The sequence below is a fragment of the Gorilla gorilla genome, chromosome 2 (genome assembly GCF_029281585.2).
Source record: "Gorilla gorilla gorilla isolate KB3781 chromosome 2, NHGRI_mGorGor1-v2.1_pri, whole genome shotgun sequence".
Taxonomy (NCBI): Eukaryota; Metazoa; Chordata; class Mammalia; order Primates; family Hominidae; genus Gorilla; species Gorilla gorilla.
The window spans coordinates 17,307,217-17,333,387 of record NC_086017.1 but is presented as its reverse complement, the minus strand read 5'-3'; the positions used below and the strand labels follow the sequence as shown (position 1 = coordinate 17,333,387).

General features: G+C 38.1%; 1 protein-coding gene across 4 annotated transcripts in view; it reads right to left on the bottom strand.

The window, feature by feature from the left end:
- The window catches only part of GRM7 (glutamate metabotropic receptor 7), an 892,306-nt gene that overhangs the window by 222,717 nt on the left and 643,418 nt on the right, over window positions 1-26,171 (bottom strand). The window lies entirely within an intron of this gene.

Below are 26,171 nucleotides of genomic sequence, written 5' to 3'. Positions count from 1 at the left end.
AAAGAGCAGTAAATATATAGTGAAAAACACTGGGTTGATATTTTCACACTGTCATTTTCTAGCTGAGCAAGTCACTTAATTTATCCAGGCCTCAGTTTCCTCAAATGCAAAATTGAGGGGAGAATAATGCCTCATTGTCACAGTTCTTGTGAAGATTTAATTCAATGGATTAACAGACAGAAAAGTGCTCTAGATTGTTACACAAAAGAAAATAATGAATGAGAATTTTTTAAATGTTATTTTTAAAAACGACCAGCTAAATCTTAAATGTTAAAACAGCCAGCTAAATCTTAACATTAATCAGAGGTCTAGTTTTCACTTAGGAAGATTGAGGACTGATTTCATTAACCTATATTTAGAGGTATTACATGAAATTTATTTTCCATTTACTGCTAACCTTCTTACTAATTTCTATTTGAGCAGCTATGGTTTTAAATTTGTCTGGCTTCTTAAGAGTTTGATCAGCTGATGCTTGGCTGTTAGCCAAAACATAAGCTACAGGGAACAAGAGCTGGCAGCTCTGGTATTATATTTTTGATGTTTGAAAAACCCAGCCAGTTTAGAGGGTTTTTTAAAAAAGCATTTTAATATCAGTGAATTAACAGCTTAATGTCAGGAGCAAGGTAAAATCAGAGAGAGAAACCTTGATATGAAACCTTTTCCTAGGAAGAGAGGAAAGATCACAGTAACTGAAACCTTTTTATATGCTTGTTTAAAACCTATCATACCTGAATTAAATAAGGTGTCATGGTGGACAGAATGAGAAAGCTTATTCTGTGATGCTTTCTAATGCACTTTACATAAGAACCTTCAAATGGCATTGACTTGCAGCTGCCTTCACCCTGAGCTTAATTTTGCAGAACTTCCATTATCATAGTTACAATTCCCTGACCCCTTGGAAATGCTGCCAAGGCCTTCCTAGTTGAAGACATTGAAGCCGCTTGCTGAAAAAGGAATCACACCACAGCTGTGCTCTCTTGGGGCTTGTGCTCTTTTGGGAACGAAAGCCCCACAGTTCTTACAAGGGAGGTCCAGGAGCCATGCCTATGAGCTTTGACTGTCTGAGAAATGAATTATCCTCACGGTAGTGGATAGAAGCAGGAGTGGAATCTCAGCTGACTGCAGCCACCCCAACCAAGTCCTCTTTTATGACAAAATGAGTGAAACATCACACATCGACATTTTAGAGGCTACATCTGGCTTTCACCAATCAGATGTAAAGGTCCTGAGCCACTGTAAATATGCACTTTGGGCAACAGTTCAAATTCCACCTCTGTCACATGTCAGCTGGACGAGCTTGGGAAAACTACTTAAGTTAAAATCTGGTGATAAAAGAAGTTCAGATGTATTGAATCATTATGAAGATGAACTAGGATAATCCCTAGACAGTGTTAATACCTGGCCCAGATAAGCCCTAAAAGGCAATCAACAGCTAGTATCAAAAAATAATAACTAGACAGGCATGGTGACTCATGCCTCTAATCCCAGCACTTTGGAAGGCCAAGACAGGTGATTGCTTGAGGTCAGGAGTTCAAGACCAACCTGGCCAACATGGTGAAACCTTGTCTCTACAAAAAAATACAAAAATTAGCTAGGTATGGTGGCAGGTGCCTGTAATCCCAGCTACTCCAGAGGCGGAGGCATGGGAATCGCTTGAACCTGGGAGGTGGAGGTTGCAGTGAGCCGAGATCATGCAACTGCACTCCAGCTGGGGTGACAGAGCGAGACTCTGTCTCAAATAATAATAATTATAATAATAATTATAATAATAATAGTAACCACTATTATTACAATAATATCACACATTTGTTTATTTATACAAACATTTTCTGTTTGACAAATGTTTATTAAATGCTAATTATGTATAAAGCGAGGACAAAGCAATTTCTAAGAAATTAATACAAAATAAATGACCAAAACTTCTCTGCATCTACCTCAACTTTACCAGGAGGAAAGGAAACAGGACATTAGGGGTGTCAGTGTGATTTGTGTAGCCTTGACTTGTCCACTTTCTCCTGTTTGTTACCTCGTGAACATGATTCCAAGAGAGATGCAGAGTGTGAAAGAAAGCATGCCATAGCCCTGCTTGTGAAAAGAGTATTTGAAAGATCAAGTGTGCTGAGGGGAGGGGGGCAGCAGAGAGACTGACTGTCCAGTGGGCAGGTGGGGTCTACAGGAAGGTGCATCTCAGGAACCTAGAATTACGGTACATTTATAAAAATACCACCAGTTAGATTCCTATAATAATTCACAAAGCCTTGCCAATGCAAAGAGCAAAGCTCTAACAGGCCTGATTAAACTTAAATGAAAAAATACTAAAATGTTTGGTCATCAGCAGAAGCAAAGAGTCAGGTTGCAGAGGCAAATGGTGGCAATACCCTTCAAAGAACTAGCCAGTGTGCCCCATTGGTCCACATCCCCATTTGGAAAGGAACAGCAGGCTCTGATAGCTTGATGCTATTCAATGCTCCAGCTCGTACCTCTAGTCCTCACTGAATGCTCACCAAGGACCTTCAGTGATCTGGCTTCCCCTGCACTTAAGAATCTAAAGTTGCTGGTTATACCAATTTGAATGGAAGTACCCCTGATGTTCCATTTCTCTTTAAGAATTAATGAACTAACCATTTCTTTTTTTTTTTTTTTTTTTTGAGAGGGAGTCTCGCTCTGTCGCCCGGGCTGGAGTGCAGTGGCGTGATCTTGGCTCACTGCAAGCTCCGCCTCCCAGGTTCACGCCATTCTCCTGCCTCAGCCCCCTGAGTAGCTGGGACTACAGGCGCACACCACCACGCCTGGCTAATTTTTTGTATTTTTAGTAGAGACAGGGTTTCACCATGTTAGCCAGGATGGTCTTGATCTCCTGACCTTATGATCTGCCCGCCTCGGCTTCGGCTTCCCGAAGTGCTGGGATTACAGGCATGAGCCACCCTACCCAGCCCCCCCTTTTTTTTTTTTTTTTTTGAGATATGGTGTCAACTCTGTTGCCCAGGCTGGAGTGCAGTGGTGTGATCACACTCACTGCGGGCTCTACCTTCCAGCCTCAAGATCCTCCCACCTCAGCATCCCAAGTAGTTGAGACCACAGGCATGTACCACCATGTCAACTTAATTTTTTTATTTGTTACTATTTTTATTTATTTATTTTTTGTAGAGACAGGGTCTCCCTATGTTTCCCAGGCTAGTCTTGAACAACTGGATTCAAAGGATTCCCCTGTCTCTGTCTCCCAAAGTGCTGGGATTACAGGTGTGAGCCATCATGCTTGGCCTTACCATTTCATTTTTATATCAGCCTCATGCAAAAGTCATTGTCCCCTAGTTTACACAGCAAGAGGCACTTGGCCCTAGTTTAGTAAGATCTGTGACATAAGCCAGCCTGAGATTATGGCGTTTTAAAGTCTGAGAATCTAACCTTAGTTGTGGCTCATGGATTACCTGTGAGTCCTCAAGGTGACAGGTACCTCCCTTTGCTATACCCTAATAGCACTATGAGATTTCCCCTTTATAAGGCTGGGGAACTGTCAAAAGGATAACCATCATAGCTAGGTTAGTTTCCTTTTTGATATTGGCTTGGTAAAACACTGACAATTTGATTTCTTAGTTTGATTTTACAACTTAATGGCTTAAAATTATAGGGCAAGAACCAGGACAGTGCTCTTCAATGGGGGTGATTTCTGCCCTTGAGGGAACATGGACAATGTCTGGTGACATTTTTGATTGTCAGATCGGGGCGGTGCTACTAGTATTTAATAGACAGAGGCCAGGGATGCTGCTAAAACTAAACCTGCTACAATGCATGGGGCACCTGTCTCCCTTCCTCCCTCAGACACAAAAATTATCAGGCTCAAAATGTCAGTAGTCCTGAAGTTAAGAAACTGAGTTAAGAGAAAATATTTGATGTCTTTTTTTTTTTTGTCCTTCTACATTTAACACTGCACTTGTGTTTTAAAGGAACAGGAAACTGGCATCTCTTGGGCATTTCACATGTGTAACAGGGGCTCTCAAGTGTATTCCTAATTCTTACAACACTCTTTGAGGTGTTTATCATTATCTCCATTTTACACATGGAAAAACCTAAGGACACAAAGGCTGAATGGCTTGCCTAAGGTCACACAGAACCGAAAGTCAAATCGAGTTCTGTTTGAAGCACTAGATATCTTCTGTGACTCAACAGTCATAACTCGAATTCAGAAAAAAAAAAAAAAAATCCAGCTAACTCCCAAACACTATTAGGTTTTAGAGAATTAAAATCTGAGCAAAGTTTCATCGAAGCAGACTCTGGAGAATAAAATCCTGCACCTGCGCTTTATGGAAAGTATTCTACTGAGCTCCACAGTGGGTGAAAGGTCATGCTGGGTGCCTTTAATGATGGTAGACACTTAGATCAAGGTCAGTCTCACAGTGGATTTATATTGCACCATGCAATGATGTATGTTAATTATTCAATTCTGCAAATGAAATAGCCCCATAGTTTTTACAAGGCAGGTCCAAGGAGCCATGCCCATGAGCTTTAAGAGACTGTCTGAGAAATCAGTTATCCTCACTGTGGTGGATAGAAACAGGAGTGGGATTGCAGCCACCCCAAGCAAGTTGTCTTTCATGACAAAATGAGTGAAACATTCCACATGGGCATTTTAGAGCCTACATCTGGTTTTTACCAATTAATACATCCAGAGATGACCATTTTCCTTTGACCAAACTTCTGAAAATGTAGCTTGTATCGGAATACTCTGGTAAGCTTACTGAAGATATAGGTATTTTGAGATTCTATCCCAGAGATTCTTGTCAGGAATTTGCAATATTAATAAGCATTTCATGTACTTTTGTTGCAATGGGTCTTAAGCCAATCTATGCTGAAAGTTACCTAGAGTGAGCATCTGTCTCCAACTTTTTCTTTTTGTTCCTCTCTAGGATTTCTCAATAGGAGAATTACAGATTTTTGTATAGGATGTGTTATAATTATTTCTTAAAAGAGACAAAAAGGATATAAAAATCATATTAGTAGTCAATGTCTGAGTTCAAACTACATGCCAGGGTTTTTTCTGGAAGGTTCATTCTCATCGACTCAATACTCACCACAGAACTATAAATCGGATGCCATCATGGCCCCCAGCTTACAGCTAAGGAAATAGATTAAGTCACTCAAGGTACACACAGTTAGTAGTGAAGTGATGGGTTTAGCTCTGCTAAAGTGAAATATTGCCTTTGAGGAATTTTTATACTAGTTGAAAGATAAGGCAAATATGCAAATAGCTATAGATAGGAAAGATGAAGTGCAATAAAAGAAATACTTCCTTTGCACTGGAAGTTCAAAGAAACAAAAGAGAAAACATAGTGAAGTGATCAGGTAAGAGGTGGTTTTGGGTTGTCTTTGCTGATGTTCTTCTCTAATTTTTTAAAATTTTTATTATTATGGGCGTATCAGAGTTATGTATATTTACAGGAAACATTATGTTTTGATAAGTGCACACAATGTGTAATGATCAAATTAGGGTAGTTAGAATACCCATCACCTCAAGCATTTATTATTTATTTGCATTAAGAATATCATAAGTCCACTCTTTTATTTTGAAACATCAATGAATTTTTGTTAACTGTTGTCATCCTATTGTGCTATCAAACACTAGATCTTATTCCTTCTATGTAACCATATTTTTACATTCATTAGCCATCCCCTCTTCTTCAATGTGGAGAAGGCAGGAATACCAATTAAGTGAGTTTAGCATAATAGATAGAAAAGAAAAAAACAGAAAAAAAAAGTTTTATCTTGGTAAAACTGTTAAAGTGCTGTAATGAATATGTATTCCTTTTTCTAAGTTTCTAAATAATGAGACATTAATCAAGGTTCCCCTCTTCTTTGCCAATGATTTTAATCCATGCAGTAACAACTATTTTGATGGTCCATTCCTCCTGTGAAAACACCAGGAGAAAGGTGAGAGGTGGAAATTGACGACACTACTAACTGCATAGTCCTAGAGGGAAACATTTTTCAGCCTATAATTATAGGGAATCTGTTTTCTCTGCAAAAACTTTCTTAGGCTGAATTCTCCAATGTCTGTCCTGCAATACTCCTAAGAATTGAAAGCAATTCCCTACTCCCTGGGCTCATTTATTTTCTCCAGGTACTGCCTGGCAGCCGTCTGTAACTGTAAACAATAGTTCCATTTGGGACAATTAAAATTGATTTTCTATTATGCTAAACACTTAATTGGTATTCCCGCCTTCTCCATGTTGATGAATTTTTAAAACATGGCATTGGGTGCCTGGGCAGGGGAAAGACACCATCAGAGTCCAGACTGGTCACCTCCTTGTCTCCCCTCCTTTCCCTTCTCCACTCCCCCAAAAACGTCTGTCTTCTCCTTCTCAAAGCACCAGCTGCTAGATCCTTTCCCAAGTGTCCTCCAGGTTGGATAAAAATGTTTTCCCCAGCATTAACTAAGGGCTTTTTGAGATAAAATGACTTTATTTCATAGCTTGACATGAAGAAAGAACACCCACAAACACTTTTGCACCAATCTCTCAAATTCCCAATAGTCTCTCTAATGCTCAAAAAAAAAAAAAAAATCTAAAACAAAAACATAAACAAGATCCCTACATATCCATTTTCTTCCAAAAAGATTTTTAAAGTACTTGTCTTTCTCTGGAACTCAAAAATGAAGAAAAAATATTTTACCATTGCACTCACACACACAGAGGCTCATTGTCTTTACCCACTGTGTTTGGGCTCTCCAGAAACTGCATTTCATGAAGAGAAACTTTGACTCTCACACTAGAAGGTAATTTACCAATCTCTTATCTATCTATTACACTTCACTTAAAAAATAATAACTGAATTTTCATCTTTTTTCAAGCTTGGAAATTACCTATATCTCCTCATTCTGCTTAGCATGAGCCTCCTACAGAAGCAAAAGTAAAACAGGCTTGCCACTGAAACTGTTGCTCGTAGATTTTCTCATGGTCACTGAATTGTCATTTCTTTTCTTTTCTTTTCTTTTTTTTTTATTTCCAGAGACAGGGTCTCTGTCACTCAGGCTGGAGTGCAGTGGTGCAATCATATCTCACTGTAGTCTCCAATTCCTTCCTGGGTTCAAGTGATCCTCCCACCTCAGACTTCCAAGTAGCTGGGACTTCATTAGTGTGCCACCATGACTGGCTAATATTTTTTATTATTTTTGTGGAGATAGTGTCTCACTATGTGGCCCAGGCTTCTCTCAAACTCCTGGCCTCAAATAATTCTCCCACCTCAGCCTCCCAAAGTGCTGAGATTACAGGCATGAGCCACTGTTCCCAGCCCTGAATGGTCATTTTTAATTTTAGGCAATAGCTCCCGAGGAAAAAGACTGGACATATGCTGCTGATATGATTCCAAGACATCCTGTTCTTCATGTTCTTACACCTATTTAGACAAGCACTAATGCCTTTATAGTCTCACTGAGAAATCTCCAGGATAGCTTTATTAAAAGGTAGTTTACCATAGTTTTGAAACTAGATTGAGAAAATCAAAATAAATCCTTAAAACAATCCCTGGGGCTCCCAGGTGTTCAGTCACTTTGGCATGAGATGGTGCATGTCTGGGTATGGCCATCTTGGGCAAAATGCAGCTGAAGAGATGAGAGGTAACACTCTGATGAATGCAAACACAGTCTGTAATGAGGGGTCCACTCAGTCTCGATGACAAGCAGTCACAATGTCTGTGGTGCACTCACCACTGTGCGGCAGCCTCTGTATGTGACCAGGTAGCAAATGGCTTCTGTTTATCTTTGAAGGGAGAAGGGAATAGGCTCAGGTGTGATTTTACTCAGGTGTGATTTTAACTTGGCATCACTGTTCAAGTACTGTAATGAATAACTGTCCCTTTTTCTAAGTTTCTAGATAATGGGGACATTAATCAAGGTTCCTTCCCCACAACCCCTACAGTCAAGCGCCAGGCATGTAAACTAAGTCAAGTTCCTTAGGCTCACTTTTTCTGGAATTTGGAAACTGAGTTGAATGAAATTAGGATGTGGGTAATCAGAGTCACTCTGCTGGTGACACCCCAAGTAATTAATTGTCTCTTCCTTTCTGCTACCTAGAGTCCAAGTCTTATCTTGCTTTCTTAATTCCCTAAGGAATTCTGACCACCCTAAGGTCTTGTTGACCAGTTGGAGTCCATTTGCTAACTTAGGGATTGGCAAAGTTCTGAAAAGGACCTGGGAGTAAATATTTTAGACTTTTCTGATGTGCGTTCTCAGTCACAGTTATTTCACTCTGCCACTGCCGCGCAAACACAGCCATAGAAAATATGTAAACAAATGGGCATGGCTGTGTTCCAATAAACCTTATTTATGGACACTGGAATTTGAATTTCATATAATCTTTATGTCATGACATATTATTCTTGTTTTGATTTTTTCAACTATTTGTAAGTGTAAAAACTATTCTTAGCATGTGGGCTGCACAATGATAGACAGCAGGACAGATTTGATCTGACCTCAGAGCTATATCCTCGAGCTGACCCATCTCCTTCCAATAACTTCTTTTATTTTACCTAATCTTACCCAAGCCAATTTTTGTTGCCTGCCACCGAAGACTGACTATAATGTGTCTTGAATTTGTTTGTATCTAAAGGAGACTGGCTACAAGGTTCCCCAACACTATTCATTCCTTATTTGTTCATTCATGCATTCAATCTGTGTTGAGCACCTTTTATACTCAGGGGACTGTAATAGGCACTGAGAATACAGCTGTAATTTAGGCTAATACAGTCCTGCCTTCCTGAGGGAGCTTTCTCTGCAACAGGCACAGACAATCCTGATGAGAGACAAAGGAGGGTATTTAAACAATCATCTGTGGCTATACAGAATGTTCTCTGGGGAGCTTGAATGTTCAAAAGACATGTTCTACAGAAAAAGAAAAAGTGACAAAGTCCAAGATGGTAATAATAGGGTGACCACAAACATGTAAAAGAGGACCAGAGAAGTTTGGCTCTGAAATAAGCTGAAACTTACTGGGGGAAAGGTAGGGACTATCAAAGCGGGGGTTTAAAGCTGTAGTTTGTAGAGAAGGAAGACGAATAAGCTATTAAAATCTAAAAACCAGTGATGTACACATGATGCACTTGGTTTAAGGCAATTTTTGTTGCTTAAAAATAGAAACAAATAAATATTACAGATGACACTGGCTTATGTTCAAGTTTTCCAGGTTTAGCTCTCTTTTTCCAAGATGACAGGTAATTAAAAAGGCAAAATCAGAGTTCTTACTTTTCAAGCCCTCACTGGTGATTCTATAACCTTCCTCTCCTCTGTTATTTTTTCAATCCCCTGATACTTAGATTTTGGAGGTCTGTCCTAATATTAAAAAAAAAATTTCCCCAGCTGAAAATATAAGCCTTGGCCCCGCTTGTCACGTACTCAGAGAAAATGAGTGTGGCTGCCTTCTCTACCATGGCTTTCTAAAGTGCTACTAAAGAAAAACTGTTACTAGGTTGACCCTAAGACTGTCTTTTCTAGGCTTGACTCACTTGGGTGAATGCACCTCTTCCTAGAGGAATTATAGTGAAAGTTCACTATGAAGTGGCTTATCAGATTGGATCTTACTTAGTTCCTCTTTATCTTCAGGGGATACATATATCTGCAGAGGATGTATACATACATACAATACATCTTATTAGTTCCTCCTTATCTGCAGAGGATACATTCCAAGACCCCAGTAGACACCAGATAGTACCCATCCTATGTAGCCCCATTAGATTCCATGTTAGGGATTGGCAAATGTCTACTATGTTTTTTCAAACTGTATGTGAATACCTAAGACGAAGTTTAATTTATAAATTAGGTGCAGAGATTAATAACAACTAATCGTAAAATAGAACAATTATGACAAAATACTGTAACAAAAGTTACATAAATGTGGTCTCTCTTTTGTTCTCTCTCTCTCTCAAAATATCTTATTAGACTGTACTCACCCTCTTCTCCCTGTGATTTGTTGATATGATAACTGAGATAGTTACTAAGTGATGAATGGGTGGGTAGCATACCTGGTGTGGTACATTGGACAAAGGAATGATTCACATCCTGGGTGGGATGAAGCAGTACAGCCCAAGATTTTGCCATAATATTCAGAATGTGTGCAACTTAAAACTTATTATTTCTGAAATTTTCCATGGGTCATTGAAACTTTGAAAAGTGAAACCACAGATAAGGAGAAACAACTGTCATATGGAGCAGAGAGTTCCAAACTTCTGCCTCTTCTAGTCTTCGCTTGCCAATGCAGATGGACTTAGGAATGCCTATTTCATCAAATGAAGATGGTGCTGGACTCATAGCAAGAACTCAAGAAATGCATGGTAAATAAAAATATCTTGAGCTGACTCTAATAGGACATTGATACCTTCCCAAAGTTTTTATGAATGCTGAACCTCTTATTTCATCTCCCTTAATTCTCTTGCAGGAAATGCCATAAGAACCATTTTCCAAAAACAATTTTTCAATGCCCTAAAATGAAAACAAACTAGCTTAAATGATTGCTAAAGATACCCTTGGGAATATATTCCAGACTCACCATGATATTGCTCATTAATGGAATTACACATCTGTAAGAAAATCATTCATGAGTATTTAGCAGGTCATATAACCAATTAACCTCTTTTTAATTGTGACATATATATTCATATGTGTGTGCATGTGTATATAATTATACACTAACATTATTTACTCTATAAATATTTATTGACAAAAAATTATTTTTGTTTTTAAATATAAGGTAAAATATCACTTGAAGTAGCATGAAGAAACTTAAATTTAAGGCACGGATTAGTGCCTTCTCTCAAAAATCTCAACTATTATTTACCACTCCCTGGTTTAATCTTTATTTTCTATTTTTTCTCACATGGCTAATTATAAATCTGATTTTCACCTCTAATGGTATTTTATCACTAAACCCTAGCCCATATATTCTGGTTTTGATAGGTTCACTACAGCTATTACCCTCATCATCTCTATTCACGGAATCAACCAGCACTAAAAAATTGGCAAGTATCTGAAGAAAACTATCTAGACCAGAGCTTTCAGCACACAGACATTCAAAATGTGACTTTAGTTTTTAATTCTCCAGGTAAAAGAAACAATATTATAGATTATCTTTTTCTGCTCTCAGAAGCCACATATTTATTCTTGGAGTAAGCATAGAGGAAGAGGAGTGATTGCCCAAAGAAAAAACTCAAGGTGCAGTTATCGGAAGAATGGAAATAAGTGTTGAACAAGCAAAAGCTAACCAGAACTTGTATATATTTTCAGACCACGTTAAGGCATAAAAATATGTAAGCATTCTATCTTGTTTGAAATAAAACTGAACCCCAAATTTTACAGTGCAAATTATTTAAAAGAGAAATAAAATACACTGAATTATAAAAATAAGCAGTATTTTTTTAAAGCACAACAACTAGAATAATCTAGTTCTTCCTCAATCATAACTACCAGTTAATAATCAACTCAGGTCTATTCACTCTGTCTTGAATATCAAAAGTTAGTAGAACTATACCTGTTCTAAAATTGGACTATGCATTAAGAGAGGACTTGACCTCGGCTTTTATCTGCTGATAGGTTAATTGGTTTTAATTAGCTTGCATGCCTTATCAGAACCAAAATAGTTTCTTTAGTCTGACAAATCTTTGGAGCATAGAGAATACTTTTTTAGAAGAAACGTTTTCCATTAGTTACAAAATGCTATAGCTTCTTTCCTTCTTAGGACTCAGTTTGACGACCATCTGTTTACACTTCTCTATGTGGAAACAATTCCAGAAGTTTCCAAAATATATAGTTGGTATTTGCTTGTCCCAGTAGCTGTGCCCCGACCAGACACTCTGCAATAAGCCCACTGCTGTGGCTCCTCTTTCCAAGTTGTCTAGACTGGATTTTTCCCTGCCTCTTTCTCAGCCTGGTTCTCTAGGCTCAAAAGAGAAAATTCCATTTAATCCCCTTTTCTGAAATTAACCAGAGTCAATTTCTGCTGTTTACAATAAAATATCCCTATCTGAAAAGCATTTATCCAACTAATGTTTTTTAAATGCCCACAATCTGTCAGACATTTGTGATTCACTGTTGGGTAAACAATAGGTCTATGCTTGTAGAAGCTCACACTGAAGACATAATTATAAAAATGGTGATATGAAGGCTGTCTGATAAAAGATGGTAGGTGTGGGAGCTTTGGTATGTTTCTTTAAATATGGTACAGTGGTTTGAATGTTTCCCCCAAAAGCTCATGTACTGGAAACTTAATCCCTCATCTCTCACTAATGGATTAATGTTGGCTCTGCCCTCATGAGTAGATTAGTGGATTAATGAGGGTTCTGCCCTCATTCATGTTGTCTTCACAGGAGAGGGTTTATTATCTGGGGAATAGATTTGTTGTAAAAATAAACTGTATCTGACTCTCTTGCTCCTGCCTTTTTGCCAAGAGCCTTTATGCCCTGACATGTTATGACACAATAAGAAGGCCCGTATGAGGTAAAGGCACCATGTTCTTAGACTTCTAAGCCTCTAGAACTGTGAGCTAAATAAAAATTTTTCTTTATAAATTACCCAATCTGTAATTTCTTATAGCAACAGAAAACAAATTAAGACAGAAAATTCTACTAAGAAGTGGGTTTGCTGGTATAACAAATACCTAGTAACGTAGACATGGCTTTGGAACTGGGTAATGGGCAGAAGCTGGAAGAATTTGGAGGAGTAGGCTAGAAAAAGTCTTTATTATCATCAATGGGGCATCAAGAGTGATTCGAGTGAAAGCTGGGAATAAGAGAAGACTAGGGAAAGTCTGGACCTTAGAGATTACTTAAGTAGTTATGACTAGAATGTTGATAGAAATATAGACAGAAAAGGCTGTTCTGATAAGGTCTCAGATGGAAATGAGAAAGAAGGTGTTGGAAACTGGAATTAAGACTCCCTCCTCCTCCTTGTTATTAGGTAACAATGAACTGTGCCTGTGCCTGAGGGTTTTATAGAAGGCAGAATTTAAGAGTGATAAATTAGGATATCTGGTCAAAGAAAATAGCTAAGCTACAAACCATGCAGGCTGCTTAATGGCTATTTTTAACCACTTACAGTAAAGTATAGAAGAACGAGTTGATTTAAAGACAGAATTTATAATTACAAGGGAAGCAGAGTGCAAAGATTTGGAAAACTAGCAGCCTGGCGATGTGGTAGAGAATGAAATAACATGGAACCCATTGAGAAGGAAATTAGTATGGATCAAAGAAAGCCAGAGGCTATTAATCGAGACATTGGGAGAAAAACTTGGAAGACATTTTAGAGATCTTTGAGGCTGCCTTTCCCATCACAGGCCCAGACCTCCAAGAAGGCAGAATGGTTAAGGGGTTGGGCAGCTGCCAAGGGCCACCTCAGGTCTCTGCTCTCTGCATTCCAGCACATGGTGGCCTCTCCAGCTACGGCTCAAATGGTCCCAGTGCTTCAGAAGCTATAAACTGTAGAAGGTATAAGTCATCGAAGGCATAAGTCACATGCCTTGGCAGTGTTCATGTGGCTCTAATTGGCCAGGCATGCAGAAAGCAAGAGCTGTGAACACATGACTTCTTCCAACTAGATTTCAAAGGATATCACAAAAGTCTAGGGGCCTAGACATAGACCACACGGTGGTTTGTCACAGAAGTAGAGTTACTGCAGAGAGACCACAGTCAGGCAAAGCTGAGCTAAAATTTGGGATTGAAGTCAAAGCTGCTGCTAAGAGCTCCCTCTAGGGCAATGCCCAGTAAAGCCATAGGGTCAGGGTCACCCTCAAGACTCAAGAATTGTAGAGCCACCAGTGTGTAACACCAACCTGTGATAACTGCAGGCAAGGGACTCAGTCTGTGAGAACTGCTACATAGGCGGAGCCCTCCAAAGTCATAGGGGTGGGGCTGCCAGAAATTTTGTGGAGGAGGGGGTCCAAATCCCCACTGTGTCCTGGAGGCAACACAGAGTGAAAAATCATTCTGAAGCCTCAATGAATAATATTGTTTCTCCTGTTAGATTTTTGACTTACTTGGAACCAGTTACACCTTTTTTCTTGCTTCCTTTCCCTCTCCTGGAATGTGAATGTTTATCTTGTGTCTGTCCCACCATTGTATTTTGAAAGTAGATAACTTGTTTTGATTTCACAGGTTCACAGCTGGAGGAAATTTGCCATGGGATGAATCATACCTTGAGTCACTCATATCTGATTTAAATGAGACTCTGGATTTTGGACTTTGGACTTTGAGTTGATACTGGAATGGTTAAGACTGTGGGGCTATTAGGATGGAATTAATTATTTTGCATGTAAGAAGGACATTAATTTTGGGGGCCAGAGACAGAATGCTGTGGCTAAAATGTGTATTCCAAAGTTTATTTGTTGAAAATTGAATCCCTCTATTCTCATGAATGAGTAAATTAATGAATTAATGAGGCTCTGCCCTCATGAATGGATTAATGTTGCTATCATGGGATTGAATTCATTATCGTGGGAGTGCCTTTATTATAAAAAGCAACCTCTTTCTGGTTCTTTTGCTCTTGCCTTTTCTTATCATGTGATGCTCTCTGCCATGTTATGGCAAGCAAGAAGGCCTTTACCAGATGCAGACACCATGCTATTGAACTTCCCAGTCTCCAGAACTGTGAGCTAAATAAACTTCTTTTCTTTATAAACTACTCGGTCTGTGGTATTCTTTTATAGTAAGAGAAAGTAAACTAAGATATATGCTGATAGAGGAATTACTCTAAGATGGGGGAGTATAATCTTAGAGCTCAGATCTATTTAAAGAGACGGAGGCAGCTGATTGGAGAACTGAGGCATGAATATGCTACCTAGAGGGAAGAAGAAGTACAAAGAAGCAGGAAAAAGCTTGGCAATTTCAAGAAAAGTGGTTCAGCCATCTGACCTATTAATGTGCCCTGGTCTCTCCTTATTCTCGTTCTTCTCAGTCACTTGTGATAATAAAATCCTTATGAGGTAATCCTACTCCAAAAATGATATTATCTTTCTCTAAAAGTATTATACCACAAAATTTTTTATTGAGTCTCAACTTTTTTTCATACATTTGAGGCTTGTTACCTAAGATAATTTTAAATCTTTTCAGAGTTGCAAACATGTCAGATATTTTGTTTATATTCTCATATATTAGGTACATGGTAGGTATCCTATAAAAGTGCATCTGTTGATATTCCCAGTGTCCATCCGTGGAGAACAGATTATTGTTAGTTTGGTAGCATGTGAGGCAATAATGCTATAACAATGTTGCAGCATTTTGCCCTATAAGTTGCCTTATCTCTGCATTCATTAATTAAAGCAATTAGGATGAAGAATCTTTATATATCTCGTCTGGCCTGAAAAAGCTGACAGTTCAATTGGAGTCATTGGCTAAGTCCCTAAAGTTACAAGCTTTTATAATTAGCAATTGACTTCAGAGGATTTAACAAACAATGACAAACATGCCGACATTTCCAATCCCTTCTAACATACAGAAGTAATCATCTATAATACACCACATCAGCACCATCTACAGAGAGTGCATGTACAGAGTGGGCGATCCACTCTGTAGTGAATGATTAAAAGATACTGTTTTCAGCAGAATCGATTTGAAAAGAAGGAATAATCACCAGAGAAGTGCCAAATAGTGGGTATGCAATCTGCCTGGAATACTTCTAGAAGTCAAAAGAACTGAAATATATTGCATTTGATGTAATACATAAGGAGGACTCAGGCAAATTCTGAGAAAGTTGTGTGTGTGTGTGTGTGTGTGTGTGTGTGCACATTTTATTCTCTTGGTGGAAAGGTCACTGTCATCTAGAAAAGAGCCATTCCCTGGATTTGTTCCCATGACACTAAGAATCTGGAAAGGAGAGATATGACAGAGGAAAATAAAGAAGAGAAACATTATCTGGTCTTTCTTTTATCAGGAATTTTTAATTTTCAATAAATTTTGAAATCCTTTAGAACATATGATTTTACCAGAAATACTAATATGGGGGATTTGCTTGCTTCTGGGGAAGCAATCACATCATCCTATATGGTTTTCCTCTGCCCAGCTTTCTAGGCGCTCCTTGTGATTGTAAGTAGGCACAGTATAGTGACAGGGACAGTCATATCTCATAGAGCAAATTACATGTATAAGTTATTACTAAAGTCTATTGTACACGCAAAGAAGTGGGGCAGAAATTTAAACTGAGAATCCTAAGTCACATTTTAAAACTCAATGGAAATCATCTAGGCACTTGGACTCACAGTTTCTTCATTTGTAAAATGGAATTTATCACTCTTCAGGGTTGTGTTAGAATTAAAATGATGTTGATGAATATGCAAACAACAGCAACAACATAAACTACAACCTATTATCACTAATATCCTCATCCACTTAGGAAACAGTAGCTACTTATTGACCAGTAGAGAAGGATTTTAGTGTATGCTGGTTAATTGCCAAATTACCATCCATTTTCTCTGAGTTTCTCAGGACACAGAACACACAGAACATTCTGTGGGACAGAAGAAATAGTGAATCTATTAAGTAGGGCAATCATACATCTGTGCGTGTGTGTGCACACACACACATACACACACATACGAGAATTAACATTTGCCCAGATTTTTCATCTTTGAATTATGCTTTTATTTTTTTTTGCCAGTTTTGCCAGTTGATTTTGTTCTTAGACTTGGAATAAATCAAAAGTTTCTGATACCCAAATGTCTCATTTTAATGTTAGGAAACTGAGACCTAGGGAGAGAAAACAGACTTATTTTGTGTCTTGTGTACTTTCAACTGGTATTGAAAATCAACTAGAAGAAGGTGTTCAATTCTAAGTGTGATATTTTTAGGAGTAATATATTCAAACAGGAATATATCCAAATATAAATGAACATAATGTTGAGGCAACTGGACACAATTCCTTTTAAGAGTTGTTGTTGTTATATGACTTACTGACTGTTTATTGTGGCAGTCACTGAGATGACGGCTTTAATACATTTCACCCTCTACTCTGCAAGAGTGCGATGTTAGTTCTACACTTAGGATTTTATAGATAAGGATAGTGAAGCTTAGCAAGGTGACATAGCTAAGTGAAATTTATATGCAGCAGACAGCAGGGCCACAATTTCAGTCCAGTTTTGACTGACTCCAAAGCCAACTTTTTTTACAAAGTGAAAAAGAATCACTATGTAAGGCTGCATTATCCATCAAATGAGGCAATAATTCTTGCGTAGGATAGAAAACTCAACTGCAGGTTTTATATGAGGTCCCTTATGCTCTTATGCTGTATGACTGTGGGACAGCAGAACCTGGATTTTCTGACACTCAGTTCCAAACTGTTTCCAATTGTTTATTTCCATTGCATTGCACAGTGCCTTGAACATAGTGCCTTGTATCAATCTGTAATTGCAAAAGCTGTTCAAATAGCTCGCATATGAAATATATGCTTCCTACGAAGAAAATGGTTATGAACAACATATAGCAATCATGGTAAATTGTGCAGCAAAGAAATAAGTACCATAATAGGTAGCTTAGTGTAGTAGATAAGAAGTCAAGTCCTGTGTTAGAATTCTAGATGAATCAGCTGCAATCTGTGTGACCTTAAACACATAGGTTAACCTCTCCAAACCTCAGCTGTCCTTCTATAATATAAGCTGATAAAACTAGTGCCAAACTCAGATGGCTATTGTCCATTAAATGACATGATCAAAGCATAGAGTCTGACTCACGTAGTCAATAAATGGCAGCCTTAATCATGTCATGCCTACATGACAATGGCAAAATAAATTCTTAAAAAGCAGAAGCTGCAAGTGTTCCTCAAGAATTTCAGAAACACCTGCTTTTCTGATCTTAATAAGAATATCCAAATTCCACTTTTGTGCCATGTTCAGAAGGGTGAGTTTTGATAAATTATTTGAATCATTTTCATCAAAGGCAAAAACTTAAGCCTCTGAAATGAGGATAATGATATTATCTACTTTATGGGCTTGTTTTAGAATCAGAAGAAGTAATGCATGGAACATGCTTAGACAGTATCTGACATTATATTTTAGGTACTCAATAATAAAGTCAACACTCTATATAGTCAATAAAGATTAGCTGTTACATTAGTTATCTTTTTACTTCATTGATACTGTGCAACAAAAGCCTAAAATCCTCAGTGTCTTGCATAGATGAACATTTCTTCTCACCCTCACAGATCTGCAGTTTGACTGATTTGTTTGAGCAGGTTGCTCAGCCGAACAACTGCTTCATGAAGTGGGAAAGTAGGCTGCAGCCTGGGCTTGAGTCTGTACCAAGCATTTCTCATCCTCCTTGTATCCCCAGTGCACGTCTGTCAGATGGTGAATGTCAGGAGAGTAGACTTCAGCCAAACTATGCCTCTGCCCTAGTCATGCTTGATAAAGGTTCATTGACCAAAAGAAGTCATGTGGCTCAACTCATGTCAGCAGGAAGTGAAGTACATCTGCCCAAGGGGCTGAGGAATGTAAGTGAAGATCTGACAAACAACAATCCAATCCATCATAGTTGGATTTCAAGTGTTCATGAGCTAGATAAACAAATTTAATCAGTATCATCCAATATCAAATGAAGTTCCCTCCAGGCCTCTGGGCAACCAAACCATTAGGAATGGAGATGACTGGATAAGGTCAGGTTCAATTCTCCTTCAAGATCTTTTCCTGCAGACCAAGTTGAAGAAACTGGCCCTCTGGCAGAAGAGCTGAATTTGGAATTCCAAGTAAAGAAAGCTACAGCTTAGGGCAATGCATTGTGAAGCAAACACTGACTCTGAATTCTTATCATCATTGAAGGGGATGACACCTCTAATACATCTCAAACAAAAATAATTTTCTTCCAAATTTGATGATGGTTGATATATGAATAGAATGCATTTGATGCAATAGACTATTTTATATACAGTGGACCAAAAGGAAGCTAAAAACCAAAGAGACAAGAGCTTTTATGAGCTTCATAGTGAATTCAAGAAGATACCTTAACCTGGTATGTCAAAATAAATTTGGAAAAATAGCTCATAAGTAATAATGTAGAGTTAAAGACAGAAAGATGCTATGGTGGAGGAGAATTAGAAAGAATGGTGTCCATGTCTGTAATCCCAGCACTTTGGGAGGCCAAGGCGGGTGGATCACAAGGTCAGGAGATTGAGACCATCCTGGCTAACACGGTGAAACCCCGTCTCCACTAAAAATACAAAAAATTAGCTAGGCGTGGTGACAGGCACCTGTAGTCCCAGCTACTTGGGAGGCTGAGGCAGGAGAATGGTGTGAACCTGGGAGGCGGAGCTTGCAGTGAGCCGAGATTGAAACAGCGCACTCCAGCCTGGGCGACAGAGCAAGACTCCATCTCAAAAAAAAAAAAAAAAAAAAAAAAGAATGGTGTCTGGGCCAGCTCTGCGATTAAACTGTGAGGTTTTTGCTGGATCACTGCTTTTTTCCACTTCAACAGTTTTATCTTGGGAGTGTTCAAGAGTTGAACTTTAATTGCCAACTCTGCCTTTATACTCTGTGTAATCTGGAAGCATTTTCATCTTCTGTGACCCAGTTTCCTCATCTGAAAATAAGTCCCTACTCAGAGAATTTTGTGAGAATAAACATGTAAAGCATTTAAAATAGAGCCTACCAGAAAGTAATCTCCAAGTAAACATTAGCTTTTACTGATGTCAGCAGCATTATCATCATTAAGCATTATAAATGAAGTTACTCTACCAGGGATCTCTAGATTACAGCGTTTGATGGTTTTGTAAAGGTCTGCAAATTCATTGACCATCAGGAGGCAGTATCTGTGCCATCTCCGTTTAAAACTGGGTGGGCCTTTGAGACTACCCGGAGGAACAGAACATTGTGGAAACTCCATGTATCTCCCAAGGCTAGGTTAGGAAGGGCCTGAATCTTCTGCTGGTTTCTGCTGGGGCACTTTCTGGGTGCCTGCAAGTGCCAGAAAAGAAGCCCAGAGATTTTGAGGCCACCATGCAGAAAGACTATCTATGGGAAGTTAGAGATATCCAAGGCATCCCAGTTCTTCCCATCCAGACAGACATGGAGCAAAGAAGCCTTTGAGATCTCCAGTCCCAGCCACCAAGTAATTGCAACTACGTGGCAAAATCTGAGCGAGAACTGCCTAGCAGAGCCTAGTCAACTCCCAGATTTAGGGCAAAATCAGCAATTTTTAGTGTTCCCAGTCACCGTTTTCCCATTATTTGTTATATAGCAATAAATAACCAGATTGCAGCAACTCTGCACAGATGACTCTGCATCCACCCCAGTGGAAGGAGGCAGCCAAGGACAACAGAAAGTGGAGGGCTCTGGCTTCACCCACTTTAAGTTAATCAAAACAGGTCTCTTTACAGATTGAAATTTTATATACATTTTTATATGGGGCAAAAAACTTTTTATAGCTAAAAGGAAATGTTTGAAACCACTGAACTAGGCGATGTCTCAAATGCCTTCTAGAGCCACAGTTTCATAAAAGAAATTTATGTTAAAAACACTGAGAATCTACTGCTGGTCACACACACTGATCAAGTGCTTTATGTACACTGAATCTTTAAATCCTCATCATGTCCCGTCAACCTAATATCAACCAAATGTGAAATACCAGAATCAGGATTCAAACCTAGGGAGTCTGGCCTCAGAGCTCACACTCCTAATTATTAGAACACAAGAACTAAACTAAGCTATTTTGCTTAACAAGAAACAATGTTCATGCTTCTCAAGGACAGTTGTGAATGAGGGTCCAGTCTACTTGTAAGTTGAGTGTCAGCCACATGGCACAATCGGCTTTTAAAACATTGCCCAACCCAAATTACTGTGCCCAACTCTAAACCCTGTAGGGTAAATGCATAGCAGGCTATTGCCCCTTGGGAGAGGTCATTCAATAAGTCACTTCCATACATTAACTTCTCTAGTGGACAAACAATTATCTGTGGGGACTTCGATAATAAAAAAAAGGCAGGCAAGGTTTACTTGTGGGAAATGCTAGGGAAATATTTTCTCTGAGCAAGCTGTAGAACCTCAACAGGCTATTTTTGTATATACTTCAAGAGAGGATACTTCTTTTGTGTTGAAGAAACTAGATGATGAGGAAATCGGGACTAATGGAATCAGAAAAGTTCTTTGAACAAAATTTCCTTATTGATTGTTTTCAAAAGATTGGACTTCCTGGAAGAAGAATCAATAATACAATTATTATTGATTGTTAGTAATATCTGTTGAGTTCCTATCATGTCCTACAATTTTAAATATATGATCTTTAATCTTTACAGTCACCCTATGATATGGGCATTAGTATTTGCATTATGCACGAGAGGAAACTGAGGCTCAGAAAAGTTAAACCTTTGCCCAGGCTACAGAGCTAATAAACGGTGCAGATAGGACTTAAATTCAAGATTCAATGACTGATTTCAAATTTATGCTCTTTTCTTAGAGACACCAAGAGTGAGATTATCTCTATTTAATTATACAAATGAGGCTCATGTATATGCCAGACACCCAACTCTCCTATCTCTTCTTATTAAAGGGCACAAAAGAATTACATGGAAAAGAACACGCAGACATTCTTTGCAAAGTGGAAGTGCTAACATGTAATCTGTAAGAAAACATAAATCTGAGAGAAAAAATAAATAAATCGAGCCACGCACTGAAACCTCCCATGTTGGGAGAGACTGTAGTAAATCTAGATAATTCTAGGATCAAAACCAGTTGCTTTTGATCATGGAAGGAAGGATTCATGGAACATAATGGGTGGGCTTATACTCCATGAGAGAACTATATGTGGTTTCCAAAACCCCATGGGAAACATTGCCACTTTTAGTCATGGCCTCATGTGACAGCTTGGCTGTGATGTGGTCACCTCTAAAACATCTCACTGCTTATTTATTGAGGTGACATAAATTGTAGGTTTACACATGACTGAAAGTAGCTCATATCCCTATCCAGGGCTCTCAGACTTCCAAAGCCTGGCCCTAATCATGATGGCCACTTCATGACCAAGAGAGCCACTTCATGACCATGCTAGACATGGCCACAAGTTCTAAAGAACCTGATGGCCTTCTCTAGTGGCTGGTAAATCTTAAGTGGCCAAAGCAAGGGCCAGAATTCCTATTCCTAGATTTTTCTATAGTATCTATGAGAATAGATGTATTAGTATTAACCCTATTTTTATTCTTTAATTTTTATTTTTCGATATTTTAAAACTTACATAAAAGTTGCAAAAATAATACAGAAAACTTCATATATCCTTTCACCAATTAACATTTTGTCACATTTTTTAACACATTCTCCTTCTCTGTCTCTTTCTGAGTGTGTGTGGGTATAATCACACACACATACATCTATATCTATATATTTTTATATCTATAATTATATTTTTCTTAATTCGATGCAGTTGCTTCTCTTTATCCCTTTATATTTCAGTGTATTTTTCTTGGAAACAAGGGCATTCTATTATATAACCACAGTAAAGTTACTAAATCAGAAACTTCAACAGTGACACTCCATGTTAATCTACTTCCATGTTACGAATATTTTATTTGTCCCAATAATGCAATGATGTACTTCTTAGCAATTTTTTTCATTATAAGATCTAATCCAGGACTGTGTTTTGCTTTTAGATGTCATGCCTCTTCAGTCTCTTTCACTCAGGAAAAGTTTCTCTGCTTGTTTTTGTTTTTTTATGACATCATTTTTTAAAAAATATATAGGCTCATGTCTAAAAGAATCATTTGTCCCTCATTTTGACTTTGTTCTAGTGTTTTCTGATGATAAGATTACAATTAAGCATTCCTGACCAGAGTACTATGCAGGTATTCTCAGCATATCATGTCCAGAGGCTCACAGTGTCTAGTTGTCCCCATTGATAATGATAACTGAGTCAAGATGTTGTTGGGTTTCTTCACTAGGTAGATGATGTTTTACTCATGCAATGAATACACGGTCTATGGAGAGATACTTTAGCACTGCTGACTTTTGAGTACAAGATTAAAGGTCAGACCACCTCCCCACAACATACACATCAGCTGCTTACAGGTCTCTGCCCAGAAGCTTCCACATTCTACTACTGCTAAGAGGGACGCAGGATGAGTTTCATGGATGAAATATTGGGCATCACTTGATAGAGGAAAAAGGTGGCCATAAAAATCTGTTTTATACTTTCTCTCTGGACAAGTGGACATAGACCCATTTTTCTCAGGTCTTCCTCATTAAGCACAGCTATAAACCCTTCGGGAGGTGCAATCAAATAACTTTAAAGGGTGGTAAAAGAAGGTGATCTGTTTTGGGAACCAAGGACTAGAGGAACAGCCAAAGGGCATGCTACTTGTGTTCCCCTATCCAACAGAAGGTGACCCAGACTCAGTATGTCTAGACTCACAACCTAGCAACAGAAGACATTCAAGGTAGGTTTATTCTTTCCTTATGCAGGAATCCCTCTGACAACATCAAGTGAGACTAACATCTGTCAAGGAAGACCTACTGGGAATCACATCAGAAATAAGCAGTCGGGAGAGGGACTTTTTTTCCTTGCTGGCCGTGAGATTCTTTTTTTCTCTTGAGAGATACTGAGATGGGCAGGGAAGGCCAAACGAGTAAGAGAGAGACCCAGCTGTAGCAAGAGTTTGGTCCAGGAAGCCTCCTTGTCACCACGGGTCTGAGCCTTTTCTCCCTAATCCAGGGACACTAAGGGTGAGTGAGGGGCCCAGTAATAGCAAGAAGCCTGGCCCCTTTGTCCCTGAGCCTCTTTTAGCTTCTTTGTCCCTGCAGGCCCATGACTCTTGTATTTCTTTGATCCATTACCTAGAGAAACCAGGGTTTGAGGAGAAATAGGAAGATACCACCACAGTGCTCCTCCACCAAGCAGGCTGACCTGGGAAACTGCTCTTCTCCTCTCTTGGGTAGCACCATCAGGAACCCATGGGAGCCTGAGCAGCAACTTATAAACAAACCTGGCAAAAATAGCTCTGCAAAGACTCCAGAAATTAAACTGCCATTGGAATGGCAGTCCACAGAAGCAGGCCAACACCCACATGCCAAATTTTAACAGTGGCTACCTCCTGCTAAAATAAAACATATATATAAGACACAATGCCTCCTAACACAATAAATAAAATTTCAAGGATACAAGTGAAAATCACCTGTCATACTAAGAACCAAGAAAATCACAACTTGATTGAGAAAAGATAACCAACTGATGCCAATACCGAAACAAATCAGATGTTGGAATTATTTGACCAAGGTTTTAAAACAGCCATCATAAAAATGATTTAACAATTAATTATGAGTTCTCTTGGACAAATGAACAAACTGAAGACTTTCATCAAGGGAAATAATATTATGAAAAAGAACCTAGTGAAAACAATATTGCTTAAAATTACAATGATAACAATAAAAATATTGGCTGGATGGGCTCAAGAGTAGAGATGACAGAGATTAGAATCTGTAAAGTAGAGGACACATCAGAACTTACCTAATGTAAAAACAGACAACAGATTGATAAAAATGAAGAGAGCTTCAGTCACCTGTGTAATAACAAAAGATTCAATATTTGTATTATCAGAATCCCAGAAGGAGAAGAGAAAGAGAGTGAAGCTAAAGGGTAGTACAAGAAATAATGGCTGGACACTTTCCAAATATGACAGACACAAACCTATAGGCTAAAGAAGCTGAACTAATCTCCAAAAGGATAAATCTAAAGAAACATGTGAAGATATATCACAATTAAACTTCTGAAAACTAATAAAGGAAGTATCTTGAAAGCAAAGATAAATGATGCAACCTGTAGGGAACATCAATTTACTTGACAGTATATTTCCTCATTGAAACCATACAGGCTAGAAGGACAACACTTTTCAAGTTCTGAAAGAAGATAACTGCTCACTGTAAAGTCTATATCCAGAGCAACTACACTTCAAGGATAAAGGAGACATGGAAACCTTCTAAGACAAATAATAATAATAATGTATTGGTAGTGTATCTCTGAAAGACAGCTCTTTAAACAGAAAGTAAATGACAAAAGAAGGAATCTTGGAGCATCAGGAAATAAGTAACAACAAAGTAGAAATATGGGCACATAAAATAGTCTATCATTTTCATCATAAGTTTCTAAATCACATTTGATGACTGAGACAAAATGGTAACACCATCTGACACCCAAGAGAATGATATTTAAAGTGCAGAAAAGAAAGGGACCTAAATGGAAGGTTTCCAAGTTTCACAAAAATAATAAAATGTAGACTTTAGTAGACTATTAAAGGTCATGTACGTATATTTTAATACCCAGAACAACTATTATGAGAAATACAGATACACTCACAAACACTGTAAATAAATCAAGATGGAATCCTAAAAATTGTTCAAGTAACACAAAGGATGACATAAAAGAAACAAAAGAGCAAGTATCAGAGAAAACAATATAAATACATAATACAATGGCAGAATAAAGCCTAATATATTAATTACCTGAAATTTAAATGGTCTAAATATGCCAATCAAAAAACAGAGCTTAGTAAAATGGATAAAAAATATGACCCACTTACATGCTACTTAAAAAATGGAAACTCACTTCAAATTCAACTTACTAGTTAGGTTGAAAGTAAACAAGATGCAAAAAGATACACCATGTAAACACTATTTTTTAGAAACAGCAAGAGTGGCTATATTAATATTTGATAAAATGGACTTCAGAGCAAAGGCAATTACTAGAGACACAGAAAAATGTTACAATAATGAGAAAAAAAGGATCAATCAACCAAGAAACATTATGATCTTAAATGTGTATTCACTAAAACACAGAACCTCAGAATACATGAAATAAACACCAATGGAGCTGAAAAGAATAATAGATAAATCCACAATTACAGCTGAAGAGTTCAACATTTCCTGTTCAGTATTAAACAACTAGACACAATTCAGCAAGAATATAAACAACATGAACAATATAGTCAACCAAAAAGATGTAATTGACACATACAGAATACTTCACCCAATAAGAGAAACATACACATTTTTTCCCAAGTGCTCATAGAACATTCACCATGATAGAACATGTTTATCATAAACATACTTCATCAAATTTAAGAGAAATAAAATCATGCAAAGTGCTCTAGAACAGCAATGAAATCAAACAGAAAAATCAATAACAGAAAGGAAACAGGAAAATCTCTCAATGTGTAGCAATTAAACAATACACTTGTAAAT